Here is a 14,456-nt window from a genome sequence, read left to right on the forward strand (position 1 = left end):
CCCCTGCAGGGTCGGACGGCGCCGGCCCCCGGAACAGCCCGGTTGTGGGTGCCTCTCCCCCCCGCTGCTCTCGTCCCTCCCTGACCGTCCCCCGTTCCCTCTCTTGGGCCCCCTGATCGTGGCTCCAACCGCTCACACCCAAGTCCTGGTCCCAGGGTTTGGGGAACCCACTTGAAAACCGTCACCGACTCTTCCTCCGCGGTGTGTAGCGTCTCCTTGGCGGTCTGCCACGCAGGCCCAGACGGACGGTGCTCCCCCCACGCCGGGCCGGCCCCGGCTCACTCCGAAACGCGCAGGGTCTGCGGTCCAGCCCTGGGCCCGCCTGTGGTCACTTCTCTAGGAACTTCTCAGATGGAAAACCGTCTGCATTTCTTTATAATCTGAACAGAAATTATACGTTTTCTGTATTCATCATGTTTTCTTAAGTTTCTGTCCTTATGATGCTTTGACACTTTAGGGGTCTTGCTAGTCTCGAGGGACTGTCTGTCCCAGGGCTGGCTAATGCCCAGAGAACGTGGAAGGCTTGGATGCAAGCGTATCCTTCATCAACTGAGCACCCAACCCAAAGCACATGCTTCCAGCCAGGTCCTTTCCCGCACTCTCCTGCGCCAAGTCCCCGCGCTCCAGGCGCCAGACCCCAGAGACCAGCCAGACAGCCGGAGCCCAGCAGTCATTTGCACTATGCGATCCTGCGCTCGCTGGAACCCGCCTCCGTCCGCCTCCCATTGCTTCCTCTTTAAACCACGCAGAGGCTCCGGGCCACGCTCCCCTCCCCCCCCCAGGCATCTTGGCTGACCCTGAGCTTCCCCATGTGGCCCCACAAGGCACCGCGCGCCCCCGCCTCTTGGGAACGGGGCGTAGTAAACCATCCTCTGACAGACCCGGGGACGATCAGACGCTCTCGTCCTCCGGCTCCTCCTCACACCTGAGTCCCGTGGAGGGCAGGTGCCCGGCGCCCGCTAAGCGTGGAGCGGGCTCCCGCTTCTGAGCCCGGGCTCTCCCAGCGCAGAAACGGAAACGTGAGCACCTGCCTCGCGGAGCCGACGCGAGAACGCTGGGATGAGGCGGGTGCTCCCCAACCGACAGGGACGGGGCGGGTGCTCCGCGCCCAGGGCGGGGCGGGTGCTCCCCAACCGACAGGGACGGGGCGGGTGCTCCGTGCCTGGGGCGGGGCGGGTGCTCCAAGGCGGGTGCTCCGCGCCCGGGGCGGGGCGGGTGCTCCAAGGCGGGTGCTCTGCGCCCGGGGCGGGGCGGGTGCTCCAAGGCGGGTGCTCCGCGCCCGGGGCGGGGCGGGTGCTCCAAGGCGGGTGCTCCAAGGCGGGTGCTCCGCGCCCGGGGCGGGGCAGGTGCTCCAAGGCGGGTGCTCCGCGCCCGGGGCGTGGCAGGTGCTCCAAGGCGGGTGCTCCAAGGCGGGTGCTCCGCGCCCGGGGCGGGGCGGGTGCTCCAAGGCGGGTGCTCCAAGGCGGGTGCTCCGCGCCCGGGGCGGGGCAGGTGCTCCAAGGCGGGTGCTCCGCGCCCGGGGCGTGGCAGGTGCTCCAAGGCGGGTGCTCCAAGGCGGGTGCTCCGCGCCCAGGGCAGGGCAGGTGCTCCAAGGCGGGTGCTCCGCGCCCGGGACGGGGCGGGTGCTCCAAGGTGGGTGCTCCAAGGCGGGTGCTCCAAGGCGGGCGCTCCGCGCCCGGGGCGTGGCGGGTGCTCCAAGGCGGGTGCTCCAAGGCGGGTGCTCCGCGACGCTGGCTTCTGTCTGTCGTTTCCGCATTACTTTGGGAACAAATTCCAGGTTCAGTCGGCTTCGGGGTAGAGCCCAAAAACATCATTAACTCCAGGTGTAATCGCGGAGGTCTCGCATGGTGAATGAGAATGAATGAATGAGCGAATGAATGAATCCGTTGCTCTCCTGGTTCCTGTGGAAAACGTCCTCATCTTAAGTCTTGTCTCCCGCCTCGGGTTTCGGAGTCTGCTTTTGTTGCCCTGAATTCAGAGGACTAAGATGCCAAGTTCGATGCCAATTATTCAGCTCCTCTGATGATCCGTAAGGAAATAGGTTATTATTTCATTAAGCCGAAACAAGCACACAAGTATACAAAACTTACGGGCGGGTGAGTTGGCAGAGGGGTTCGCGGCAGACCCGCCACTCACGGCACCACCGACACCCCTCTCCTCATCTTCCTCCCCTGTGGCGTTAATCTTACATAAGTGGTTATTAACACATTCGAGATTATTTCGACTAATTATGTTTGCTACATTGTTTCGAAAGATTATTTTACCATTTGCTAGCAATTAAGCAGACTTTCGCGTTAAGGATGCCGCTGGAGGGTACGTTGAATGAGACTGTGGATAGAGTAATTGAAATTAAACTTCCGCTTGGAAGTGTGTCTTTTGGAACTCCGGTGTCTCTGAAATGGCAACATAAAAGGATGGATAACCATGTGAAAGGGTTATTTGGGTGACCAGAGGCTTCAAACTCCTTTCTTTCCATTAGAAAGGAACATTTTCCACCTCGCAAAGATAGTCCCACCAAGGACAGCCAGAGGAGTTCGCGATGAGTATTTTTTCCAGCAGAGACTTATGGAAGGTGCACTGGGTTGAGGCAGGGAGCTGCTTCTGTAGGAGAGCTAAGATTCAACTGGGGAGGGAATATTTAAATATTTAACATGTGGCCCAAGATGGGCCCGGGCCAACCAGAGCAGACATGAGCCTCAGACCGGAGTGGGCTTCCGGGGACCCGCCTCTGGGCGAAGGATTACTGGGTGCTGGGGAAATTCACGCAAGGCTTCACAATCATTCAGTTCAAAGCATAATTTCAAGAGTGTTTTTCTCTTGACCCATGGGTCGTTTAGAGGTGAATTGCTTGATTCCTAGGCAGGAGAGGATTTCTACTGACTCCTAGCTTAATCCCACTATGGTCAGAGAACCTACTCTAAATTATCTTAATAACCTTAATTCTTGAAATTCGTCGAGTATTTTTTTGTGGAGCGGAATATGATCAATATCAGTAACTGTTCTGTGCACTTGAAAAAGAGACGTTATTTCTGCTGCTGATTGCAGTGTTTTCATACGCTCATTTGGGGCTTTTATTAGTTGTCCCGTTCAGATTTATGTTTTCCCAATTTTTATGTCCTTATTTATTCTTCATCGAGAGAATTCGTTCAAGTTCTCCACATCGGTTACGGCTCGGTCCTCTTTCTCCCGGCTCTGTCCAGCGCGTACGTTCTGATGTGACTGGCTGCACACCTATTTAGGACTGTGACATCTTCCTGATCGATCGACCCATTTAACATCATGAAACGTCCTAATTTCCAGTGACCTGTTGTCTGAGCGTTTGCTTTGTGTAATGTTGGTGCAGCTCAATGAGATTTACTTTGGCTCACGTTTGCGATGGGGCAGCTTTTTCCCTGCCTGTCTGCGATGGGGCAGCTTTTTCCCTGCCTGTGTTTATCAGTCTTCATGTTTAAACTTCAGATGACGTTGCGAACATCACCTAGGTTTCCTCTCTCCAGTTTCACAATCTTCATCTTTACCTTGCTTACAGTGCCGAATCTACGTACATATTCACAACGGCCGACACTCGGTTTCTATCAGCCATCTTACAACTTACTTCCAATTTTACTCAGTTCTTTAATAGTCCTCATTTATGCGTCCTTGCGTTACTTAGGCTTAGTCAAACATTTTATTAGTTCTCCCTTCATTCCCCCTAAAATTTTGTTAGATAATAGATAATGAATCATACAGCATATCAAGACTGCTAAAATACAATGCAGAGGGCAATCTCAAATCACATACGGAAAAGAACAGAAGGTGAAAAGTCAAAGATCTAAATTTCCATCTGAAAAAGATAAAAAAGGAAATTAAATTAAATCTGAAAAAAAGTATAAGAAAGGAAAAATAAAATATAAGAGCTGAATCAGTCAACTAGGGGGAAGCACAATAGAGAAAAATTCATGCAGTTAAAAGTTGGCTACAAGGCGTCAGAAAAGGTGACAGAACGAGAAACTCTAAAAATAATTCCTTTGAAAGAAGAGACAGTGGAGAGACTGGCAAAACTGTCAATAGCGACTTTTTAGAACTCTGAAAACCAACCGAAAGCCTGTAAAAGTCGGGGGAATGCTTTATCGAGAAGAACACCTGTATCTCAGGAAGAAGAGCAGCTTTGTGGCGTCTTAACTTTCTCTGGTCCCATCTCCTGCTCTTCAGTTCAAACCAACGCTGAGAAAAACAGTTCATAAGCTGGTACAGGTCCCGGTACCAGGGAGAGCAGAGCGTTCCTCCTTCTCAAAGAGCTGTGGCTGTTCCTCTGTAATCCTTCCTGATGGCTCCCGGGACGACTGGCTTAAAACATACGTATATATATATATATACACTGTTATATAGATATAACAGTAATAGCACAAAAAGAGGGAAGTAAGAATTAAATTATAGGCAGGTAAAATTTCCATGTCTCACTGGAATTGTTAGCATAAATTTGAAGCTCATCGTGATAAGTTAAGATGTATATAATAAGCCCCGGGACAGCCGCTAAAAAAGCCTCTCGAAAACATAGTAAAAAAATTTTTAAATAAAGGACAATGTTACACTAGAAAATATTCACTTAACACAAAAGAAAGACGTAAATGCGTAGCATAATAAAAAGACAAGAGGCACAAAAAATAAAATGGAAGAGGTCGACAAAAATCCGACTACAGCAATACGAATATTAGAAGTGAATGGACTAAACAATGTGATCGAAGGACAGAGATCCTCAGGCTGCATAAAAATAAAGATCTAATTATATATTGTCTAAAGAAGACACACGTTGGAATCAAAGATACAAATAGATTGAAAACAGGGTGAAAAATTTGAGACATGCAAACAGCAACAATAAGAAAGCGGAAGTGGCTACACTATTGTCAATCAAAATTGAAACAAAAATATCACTAGGTATAAAAAAGGATATTTTAAAACGACAACAAGGTGAAGACTTTAGGAAGATATAACAATTATAAACATATATGCACCTAATAATTGAGTCACACTATACATAGGACGAACAGAATTAAAGGAGAAATAGACAAATTGAAGACAGTTGGAGACCTCAATATCCTACTTCCAACAATGAACCAACTAGTAGAAGGTCAGCGAGGAGGGGTAAGCATTGAACAACACTATGTGCCCACTAGACCTAATGATATTGTAGAACGCTCTATCTGACGATAGCGGAATACGTAATCTACGCAATAGCACGTCGAACATTAACCAGGATGGATCATACGCATGGCCATAGAACAAGAGTCAACACATTTAAAAGGATCGAGATAGATTATACCAAATTTGTCTACTGATCACAATGGAATACCATTAGAAATTAAGAACAGAAAGAAATTTGAGGATTCCCAAATATGGGGAAATTAAAGAACATGAAAAAGGCAAGATCAGTTTAATAGTCAAAAACCAATTAATGTAATAGTTCGTGTAAGTAAACTAAAGGAAATAAACCACAGAGTTTCAATAATCATTTGACAGAAAATCATTTGACAAAATTCAACACTTTCATGATAAAGAAAAAAAAGCAAAACAAGCTCAACATGCTACAAATAGGAGGGAATTTCTTCAACATGAAAAAGAGACATTTTTTTTAAACTTGCATTAACAGCATACGTATTAATGAAAGACTGCTTTTCCCAAAGATCAAGAAGCAGACAAAAATTCAACTCATCACTTCTATTCACTTTGTACTGGGGGTTTAACCAGGAAAATTAGGCAATAAAAAGAAATAAATGGTACCCAGATTGGAAAAGAAGTAAATAATCATCTCTATTTGCAAATGATATGATCTTGTATATAGAAAATCCTAAGGCAAACACTGAAAATTTATTGGAACTAATAAGTGAATTCAGCAATGCTGCAGAATGTCAGACAATCAATATACAAAAATCAATTGCATTTTATACGACAACAATAAAAATATCAAAAATTTAATTAAAAAAACAATTTTACGTGCAGTAACATCAAAAAGAATAAAATATTTCAGAATAAGTGTATGAAATGAGGAAATGATACTCCTAAAACTTCAAAACAATGTTAAAAGAAATTAAAGATCTAAATAAATGGGAAGAACTTCATGTTCACAAATTGAAAGGTTCAAGCTTGTTACAATTGCAATACTTCCCTAAGTGATCTACAGAGTCAATAAAATTCTTATCAAAATTTCAGCAGGTTCTTTTGCAGAAACTGACAAGCCGATCATAAAATTCACAGGGAAATTCACGGGACTCACAATAGCCAAACCATCTTGAAAAAGTGGAACAAAGTTAAAGGACTCACATTTTCTGATTCCAAAACTTACTATGACAAAACTATAGTTATCCAGGCGGCATGATACTGGCATAATGATGGACGTAGAACCCCAAAAATAAAAACAGTGAACCCAAAAATGAACCTTTGTATTTTCCGTCAATTTCTTTTCAACAATAACGTCAAGACAAAACAATGGGGAAAGAATAGTCTTCTTAATAAATTATACGGAGACCACTGGATTTCCACAGGCAAAAAAAGTAAACTCAAAATAGACTAAAGTCCTAAACGTAAGAGCTAAAATGACAAAACTTTATAAGAAAAGATAAGCGTCCGTCTTTATGACTGCAGATTAGACGATATTTTTAGATTTGTAACAAATGAAAAATGTAAGCGACAAATGAATAAAATAGATAAAATAAACTTTGTTGAAATTCAAAACATTTGTCCGTCAAAGAACACCATTAATTAGGTAAAAAGACTACTCATGGGGTAGGAGAAAAAAATTTCAGGTCAGTTATCTGGTAATGGATAAACATTTTGAACTTTACTTACGTCCTGTGCTCCTGAAAACCAGCGATGGTCAACAAAGTCCTGCCCTTTGTCTTCCACACTCTGGCTTACTGCACAGAGCCCTCCTTCTCCATCTGACTTAGATGGGACTCAAAGACGTCCCCTTTGTTTACCAGGCTGGACGAGGCCAGACACAGACCCTCAAAAGCCCCGTTCTTTGTTTCGTAAATCATTGGACTGTTTGTCCGTGGAACGATCTACATATAATGTCTGCTAACTTGACTAAGTTTTAGTGAGGCTTCTCTTCTTTCCAGAATCCCCTAGACATGGACCCATACTTGAGCCTAAACCAACATTGAAACACAGAATAATATCTCTTGAGAGCTGCCTCACCACAGAAGAAAACGCTTCACGTTCCACTGTTCAATCAAACGACTTGCTTGTCCCAGTCTCCACGTCCAGTCCCTTCTGCCCTTGCTCACTCCGCCTTATAAAATAAAACTCTTCCTGCCTGAGGTGCTTTAAGGTTTTATAGTCGGAGGATTTTTTCCCATCGTTAAATCTCCCTTCCCCTTATTGTAAGATTAATAAAGCCACTCACCACTGATGTCCAGGCTCGCGCTTTTTCATTGACAAGAATTCAGATCTATTACATATATAGAATTTACACAATCATAAAAATAACCCAATTGAACAATGGTCAAAGGGGGAAAAAAGTGTCCAAAGAGTCTGAATGGACATTTCTCCAAAGAAGATTTAAAAATGGCCAAAAGCGTGTAAAAAGTTGCTTTGCGTCACTAGCCATTAGGGAAATGCGAATGAAAACGGTGATGAGATGTTATTTTACACCTGCGAGGAAAGCCGGAATCCAAAAATTAGGTAATTGCAAGTGTCGCCGAGGACGTGAAAAAAGCCAAGCCCTCGCGCGCTGCTGGCGGGGGCGTTAAACGGTGCAGCCATTGCGGAAAAGAGTCTGCTTGCTTCTCGGAAAGGCAAACAGAGTCACCATGTGAACCAGGGCTTCCTCTCCTGCATGTGTAAAGAAAACGCATGCGGCATTATTCGTAACGGCTGAAAAAAAATGGAACCAGCCCAAACGTTCACCGACTGACGAATGAGTAGATTAAGTCTGGTATTTGCATGCAACAGACTGTTGTTCACCCATTAAAAGGAGCGAAGCACTGAGACACACCCCGGTATAAATCGACCTTGAAAACTTTACGTCACGCCAAGTGAAAGAATCAGCCACAAAGGCACGCGCGCTGTACGCCTTGACTTATACGAACTTTCCGGAATAGGCAATCTATAGGGGCAGAACGACTAGCAGTTGCCTAAGGCTTGGGGGGATGGGGCGGGGACGGGAAGTGGAGTGGCTTCTGTGTGTACAGGGTCGCTCTCCGTGGCGACGAAAATGTTCTGAAATCGATTACAGTGATGGTTGCACGACTGTGAATATACAAAAAAATGAATTGTACACTTTAAGTAAATTTTATAGAATGTGAACCATATCGCAATAAAGTTTTTATAAGAATAATAAAAACTAAATAAAAGGATAAAAGAAATGATGGACCATGCAGACAATCAAAGGGGGAAAAAAAGCCCGAGTGGCAAATTAATATTAACAAAGTAAACTTCAAAAGAAGAACTAATAATAGAAATACATGCAGACATTAAGGAAGGATAAAACGGCTCATTTACTAAGAAGCACACAATCTTAAATGTATATGTACCTAACAACAAAGCTTCAAAACGCCAAAAGCAAAGACCGGAAGGGTAACGGAACAAATCCATAAATAGATTTAGAAGCTTCAACACTTCCTCCTAGAACTGCTAGAGAAGTGTGAAGTTTTTCTTCTCACTTCTTATCTCAGGGGAAAGTTTTCACATGTTACCACTAAGCATAATGTTTGCAGTAGACGACGTTTGTCAGATGAAGGGGGTTCCATTATTTTTTGCCGTCAGCTGAGAGGTTTCTGTGAATGGGTGTCAAATATGCCAAGTGCTTTTTCTTCATCAATCGAAGGGAAATTACGATGTTTCATTCTTTTCTGTAAATGTGGTAAATTTTATTGATTGTTTAATGCTGCATTCATAGAATAAAACCCGGTGGGTGGCAATGTATTATCTTTTTAAAAATATATTTCTAAAGTCGTGTATTCAGGTTAGAGTTTTCACATTTACATTCATAAGAGACAAGCCTATAACTTTCGTTTCTTTAAACGTTCTTGTCGGGTTTGTTGTCAAAGAGATGCTGGCCTCGTACAAAAAACAGGATGTGTTCTTACTTTTTCAATTGTCTGAAAGAGTTTGCATAAGGTCAGCGTTATTGTTTTTTTAAATATTTGGAAGAATTCGCCAGTGAAGCCAAATGTGGCTGGGCTGGGCTTTGTGAGAAGACTTTGAACAATCGATTATATTCCTTTAATTGACATAGGAGCAGCTGCAAAGCTTTGTTTTTTCGATGAACAGGGCTCTCAGTCAAGTTGACATTATGTGGAACAAAATGCATTTTAACCTTACCTCGCACCATGCCGAAAACCCAACTTCAAGAGTCCTAGATGTCCAAGGAAAGATGGTGAATCTTTAAATAAAAAATAAAATAAAATAACATCCCTGTAAACTTGTAATACTCAAAGGTCTCCTAAATAGGAGACCAAACGCATCAGGCGTATAGAGAAAACATGACAAATTATACAGTTTTAAGGCTAAGAATATCCGTTGAACAAAAGATACCGTTTACGGAGTGAACCAGCCATGGACGGGGGAAGGCACGTGTGACGCACGAGTCTCTCGAAGGATTCGTGTCCGGAGTGAATCACTGACTTCTCCAAATCAGTCAGAAAACCAGGCAACCCAATAGAAAAACAGGCCATCGGCACGCCCCGGGGACAGTCACACGTGACGGAAACATGCAAAGGCGCTCAAACTCGCCTGTCGTCAGGGGACTGCGAATTCAGACCACGATGTGTAACGCCTGTTTGAGCGGCTAAAATAACAAACAAACAAACAAACAAGACGCGTCTAAGGAGAATGCGGCACGGCCGGCTCCCACACACGAACTCAGCTGCACCTGTCTTTAGAAAAATAAATATTAAAAATATTATGCCGTTTCTCGAAATTTCTGATGTGTGCAACCGCTTTGGGAAACGCTTCGTCGGGACGCGCTCAAATCGAGCGTGCAGGTCCTCGTCCTCATGTGCAGGTCCCGTGCTTGTGCAGTCGCACACTAACTGGAGTTTATTTGTGACCCCCACACCCACACGCCCGGCGCCTCCCCTGTCACCTGCGGGCATGTGCGGGGCAGCCGAGGCCGGACGAGACGCCGCTCGGCCGCCCCGGTTCGGCTGGAGGGCTGGAACCCGGGGCCTTTGCATGCTCTGTTTAGTCATGAGTTTCACATTTGAGGGCGTTTTGTGGGTGTCTGTAAAAACGCTTCCACGTACAGAGCTGACACGCTCTCTCACGCTTCCGAGCACAGGAAGGTCGTGTTGTATATTCTGGAAAAAAAAAAAAATGCACGCGTTGAGTCAGCTTCATTCAGGGGCAGACGGCGGCACGACTGGCGGCGAGTTTGATGAGTCAGCGGTGCGACTCCGACGAGGCGTCGCTCAGCGGCCGCCCGCACGAGACCAGGGTGTCTGTCGCTCGGGTGACGAGAACCTTTCGACGCGGGGCGCCCAGGGACCCGGCCGCGTGTTGCCTGTAGGGACGGCGGCTCGGGGCTCGCTAGCTCAGAGTCTGCGGCGACTCTGCGGGACGCGGACACTGAGAACGAGAGCCGACTGCACGTCCCGACGAGGCCGCCCTCGGTCACGCACGCGACACGCACGCACACGCGCACGCGCACACGCACACGCACACGCGACACGCACGTTCCCCGAAGACGCGCGAGAGCGATCGCGGCAGCCTTGTTCGCGACCCTGCCACCCGCGGGTTTCTCCCAGAAGGTCAAACGGAAGGCGAGACTAACCCACGGTGTTGGACGTCAAAGCCGTCTCCCGCGGCTGGGGTGGGGCGGCGGGGGACCGAGGGGAGGAGGGACCTTTCGCAGACGCTGAGAACGTTCTGGCTAACGCCGGGTGCTGGCTGCGTGGAGTGTCGCACGCCTGGAAACTTCCCGATGAGCAGCAGGCCAGCGATCGCATGGGCCTCGTCCCCCTCCCCGTACAGAGAGAATCGGGAGCACTCAGTGACGGGCACCGTTTGGCCCCGGGGCTGTTTGTGACATTGCCCCGCAGTCCGCGTGAGCGGCAGGACTGTCCATGGGCCCCAGGAAACGGCCTCCTTAGGCCACGTCGTGCCTGGAGCTGGCCGCACAGATTCCTCGATTCCTGGCTCAGGTGGCCTTGGAAATGGCTGCTCAGCCTACAGACGTCCATCACCGCCACACGCCTCAGCCGGCGGCGTTGGGTTTTTCGCTCAGACACATGGGCTGGGGAGGGGAGCGGGAAGTCTGTGTCATCTTTTCTAAGATCTAACGACTGTCCGTGCTGAATTTCTCATTCCCAGCGCGTTTTATGAGAAGGTGCATTGCATCTTATTATCAAGGCTTTTATAGCGTGTGATAAATAATACACCCACAGCGACCCTTGGCTTCTTCGCGGATTAAATATGGGGGGAGGAGGGGCTGGGAGGTGGAAATAATTACCCGCATCTGAGGACCAGAGAAGGAAGAGCGATGAGATGGCCTTCCGTCCCCCGGACAGCTCTGGGGGCGTCGCGGGCTGCTCAGACGCGTGAGGACAGACGCCCGCTTGCCCTCCTGCGGCGCGGTGGCTCTTGGGGCCGCGCGTGGGTGCAGCAGGCTCTACCTGTCGGTCTCTCAGCTACGCACGTCCAGGGCCATGGACAGCTCCGGCACGTGCGAGGTGCTCCGCCCACTGCCGGTCGATGGCCACTCTCCAAGGAGGGACTCGGCAAGAGGAGCTCCCCCGCCCGCGGGGACCGCCCACAGCCCGGGGGGAAGGCTGTCACACGGACTCGGGAACGGGAGACGTCCCCGACGTTATCCGCTCGCCCGTGTGACAGGCGCCAGCTCACGAATGGGGTGTGACGGGTCGTGGGAGTAGGCGCCCTGGCTCGCTCGACGCCGGAACCGCGTGCCTCGGTGCCTCTCGCGGATGCTCACGGTTCTCTCTGCTCAGACCAGGCCCCCGCCCCGGACATCTGCCCGTGATTGGGAAAGTGTCGTGTTTACCCAAAACAGATACAGTGACGATGTCCATCAAGACCCAGCAGTCTAGAACGGGACCGCCAGCGTGGATCAAGGCGCTTTGTCAGGTGGCTCGTGAGTTTGCCCGCCCTGGCCAGGAGCTGTTCGCCAGCAAAGACGATCGATGTTAATACGGTGCAGGTGCAACATGCTGCTCGCCGGGGTGTCACTTGCCACTTAGACACAATAACTGGCCCCAGCGAGGGCGTCGCCCTGCGACGGGGGTCGGGGGACAGAGATGCAGGCCAGAAGGGACGCCGAGGCAGCGGAAAGGGACGGCGAGCCGACTCGGAAGTCCTGTCCTACGCACGGCCGCGTCTCTGCGTGATTTTTCATGAGACGTGTGCTCGCGGTTGGCGTCTGGTTGTACAGGGCGCATAGTTCCACGGCTACTGGGCGCATGAATCTGATTGGAGGGGGAAAAAAAACAAACCATCTCCTTAAGCCAAAGGGGAACCGAAATAATCACGTCCACACAGGGGGATCAAGAAAAAGTGAAACTTTGAGATGAGGCGTGGCGGAGTGCCACGGGGCCTTCCAAGGTCGTTTGGGGGCGGCACCGAGCTGTTTCCCCAAAGAGATTTAATTACATCTCGCTGTCCGACCCCATAGCCACCAGACACTTACGGCTACTGAAATTAAATTTTAATTAACTAAACTCATTAATTAATTTGATAGTAGACATTTGATTGCCAGGTCACGCCGGCCGCGTGTCGAGAGCTTGGCTGGCGGCTGCCGCGACCTGCAGCCCGGAGCTTTTCCGGCATCACAGAGAAGTCGGGCGGACGACGCCGACTTCAGGCCAACGGACGCGGCCGGCTCCGCTCGGCGCCTGCGAAGCCACGCGCCAAGGCGCGGGTGCCCGTCACGCGCTTCCAGCCTCGAAGCTCACGATCTCGGCGTCGCGCGAGGCGTGACCCGGGTCCGTGCCTACCTCTTCCCGCTCGACGCGCCCGCTCGTCCGAGGCGCTTCGGAACGGCCGTGCGGTCCTCGGCGACGGGCGTGTCCAATGGAGTCTTCAGCGCGTGCGCGTCTCGATTCCTCGAAGGGTTACGTGCCGACTATTTGGAGATCAGCAGTTTCGTAGGTCGGGGCAGGCGTCCATGCAGAAGGGGCCGTGGCGTTTTTAGGGCAGGAGCTGCCACAGGTCCTGGCGCCAACCCTGGTGGCCAGGGCACGAATCGACCCTCGACGGCAGAAGGCCCTTCGCTCACACTCGCCCGGGCGCGCGCGAGCAGAAATGCCAGCCGCGCCCCGCCCGTCGGGGCCCCGTCCGTAGGGCACCCCCTGCCCTCTCCGGCCACTCCGGAATTCGCAGCACGTCAGCACCCCTCGGGCGACCGGGCCCTGATTTACGACATCAGCCACCCACGTTCGAAGCGCGCGGCCGAATCTCCCTGCACACCGAGCCGCCGATGGACGTCGAGCCTTCGCTCCGAGCCGCCCTGATTTACGCTGCGACTCGGAGCGTGCAGAAGGGCGACGGGCTTCGGGAGGAGGTCGGCGGGGGACGCGACCGCCCCCCGGCTTTACGAACGCAGCGGCCTTGCTCGCGGCCCTCAGGGGAGGGCGCCGCGGGGCTGTTCGCCGTTGCCGTCGCTGTCTTTGCCATTGTTACCGTTATTCTCCCCAGAATCCCCACCGAGAGCTTTCCCGGCAGGGATGCCCGTGACCTTGGCGGTGCCCCCGAGGCCGCCACGCCCAGCTCGCGGCTGTCCGGCGCCGTCTCTTCGCCAGCACGGCGTGTTCAGCCGCCGTTCCCAGCGGGACTGGCTCCTTCGCGCGCGGGCCATGCACCCTCATGTCTCCCCATTTTTACCGTCTCTCACACCGATGCTCTGAGACGAGTCTTAACAGAGACGGGAAATGAGATTTTGTGCAACGTCACAGCCGGGAAGTGTCCGACCAGGGGTGCACCCGGGTCCCCCGGTCCCTGTCAATAAAAAGCCAATGGGGACTTAGTTCGGGAGAGACTCTGTTTTGGAAGGACCATTCTGTTTGGGGGGGACCATTCCAACCCCGCGATCTGCGGGCGTCTCGAAGGTCAGCCAGGAAAAGGTTTTCGTCCACGAGAAGACAGAGGGAAAGGGTTGCCAGGGGGCAGGACGAAAGGGTGGCTTCGAGGGACAGTCGATCAGACGCCGCCTTGGCCCTGAGCCCAGCCCGTCCTCAGGCTGCGTCAGGGAGGCCCAGGCCCTGGGCCCTGGGGTGTGGCGGGGACAGAAGCCGGGCCGAGAGCCTGGGTGACCTGCCTCCGGGAGGGTCTGGGGCTCAGGTCAGATGACTGGGAAGGAAATGCCATTCGTACAGTTAACAGGAAATGCCAGAACACGTGGATTTGTCACCGGAAACCCAGAGAGACACGGGGGGCTTCAGGGTTACTGTGACCGGAAGGAAAATGAGGCCGACACGGTGTGGGGCATCCCAGATGCCCAGAGCTCCCCCGCGAGAGGCGTCGTGGCG

This window comes from Rousettus aegyptiacus, unplaced genomic scaffold (genome assembly GCF_014176215.1).
Source record: "Rousettus aegyptiacus isolate mRouAeg1 unplaced genomic scaffold, mRouAeg1.p scaffold_m13_p_1, whole genome shotgun sequence".
Lineage (NCBI taxonomy): Eukaryota > Metazoa > Chordata > Mammalia > Chiroptera > Pteropodidae > Rousettus > Rousettus aegyptiacus.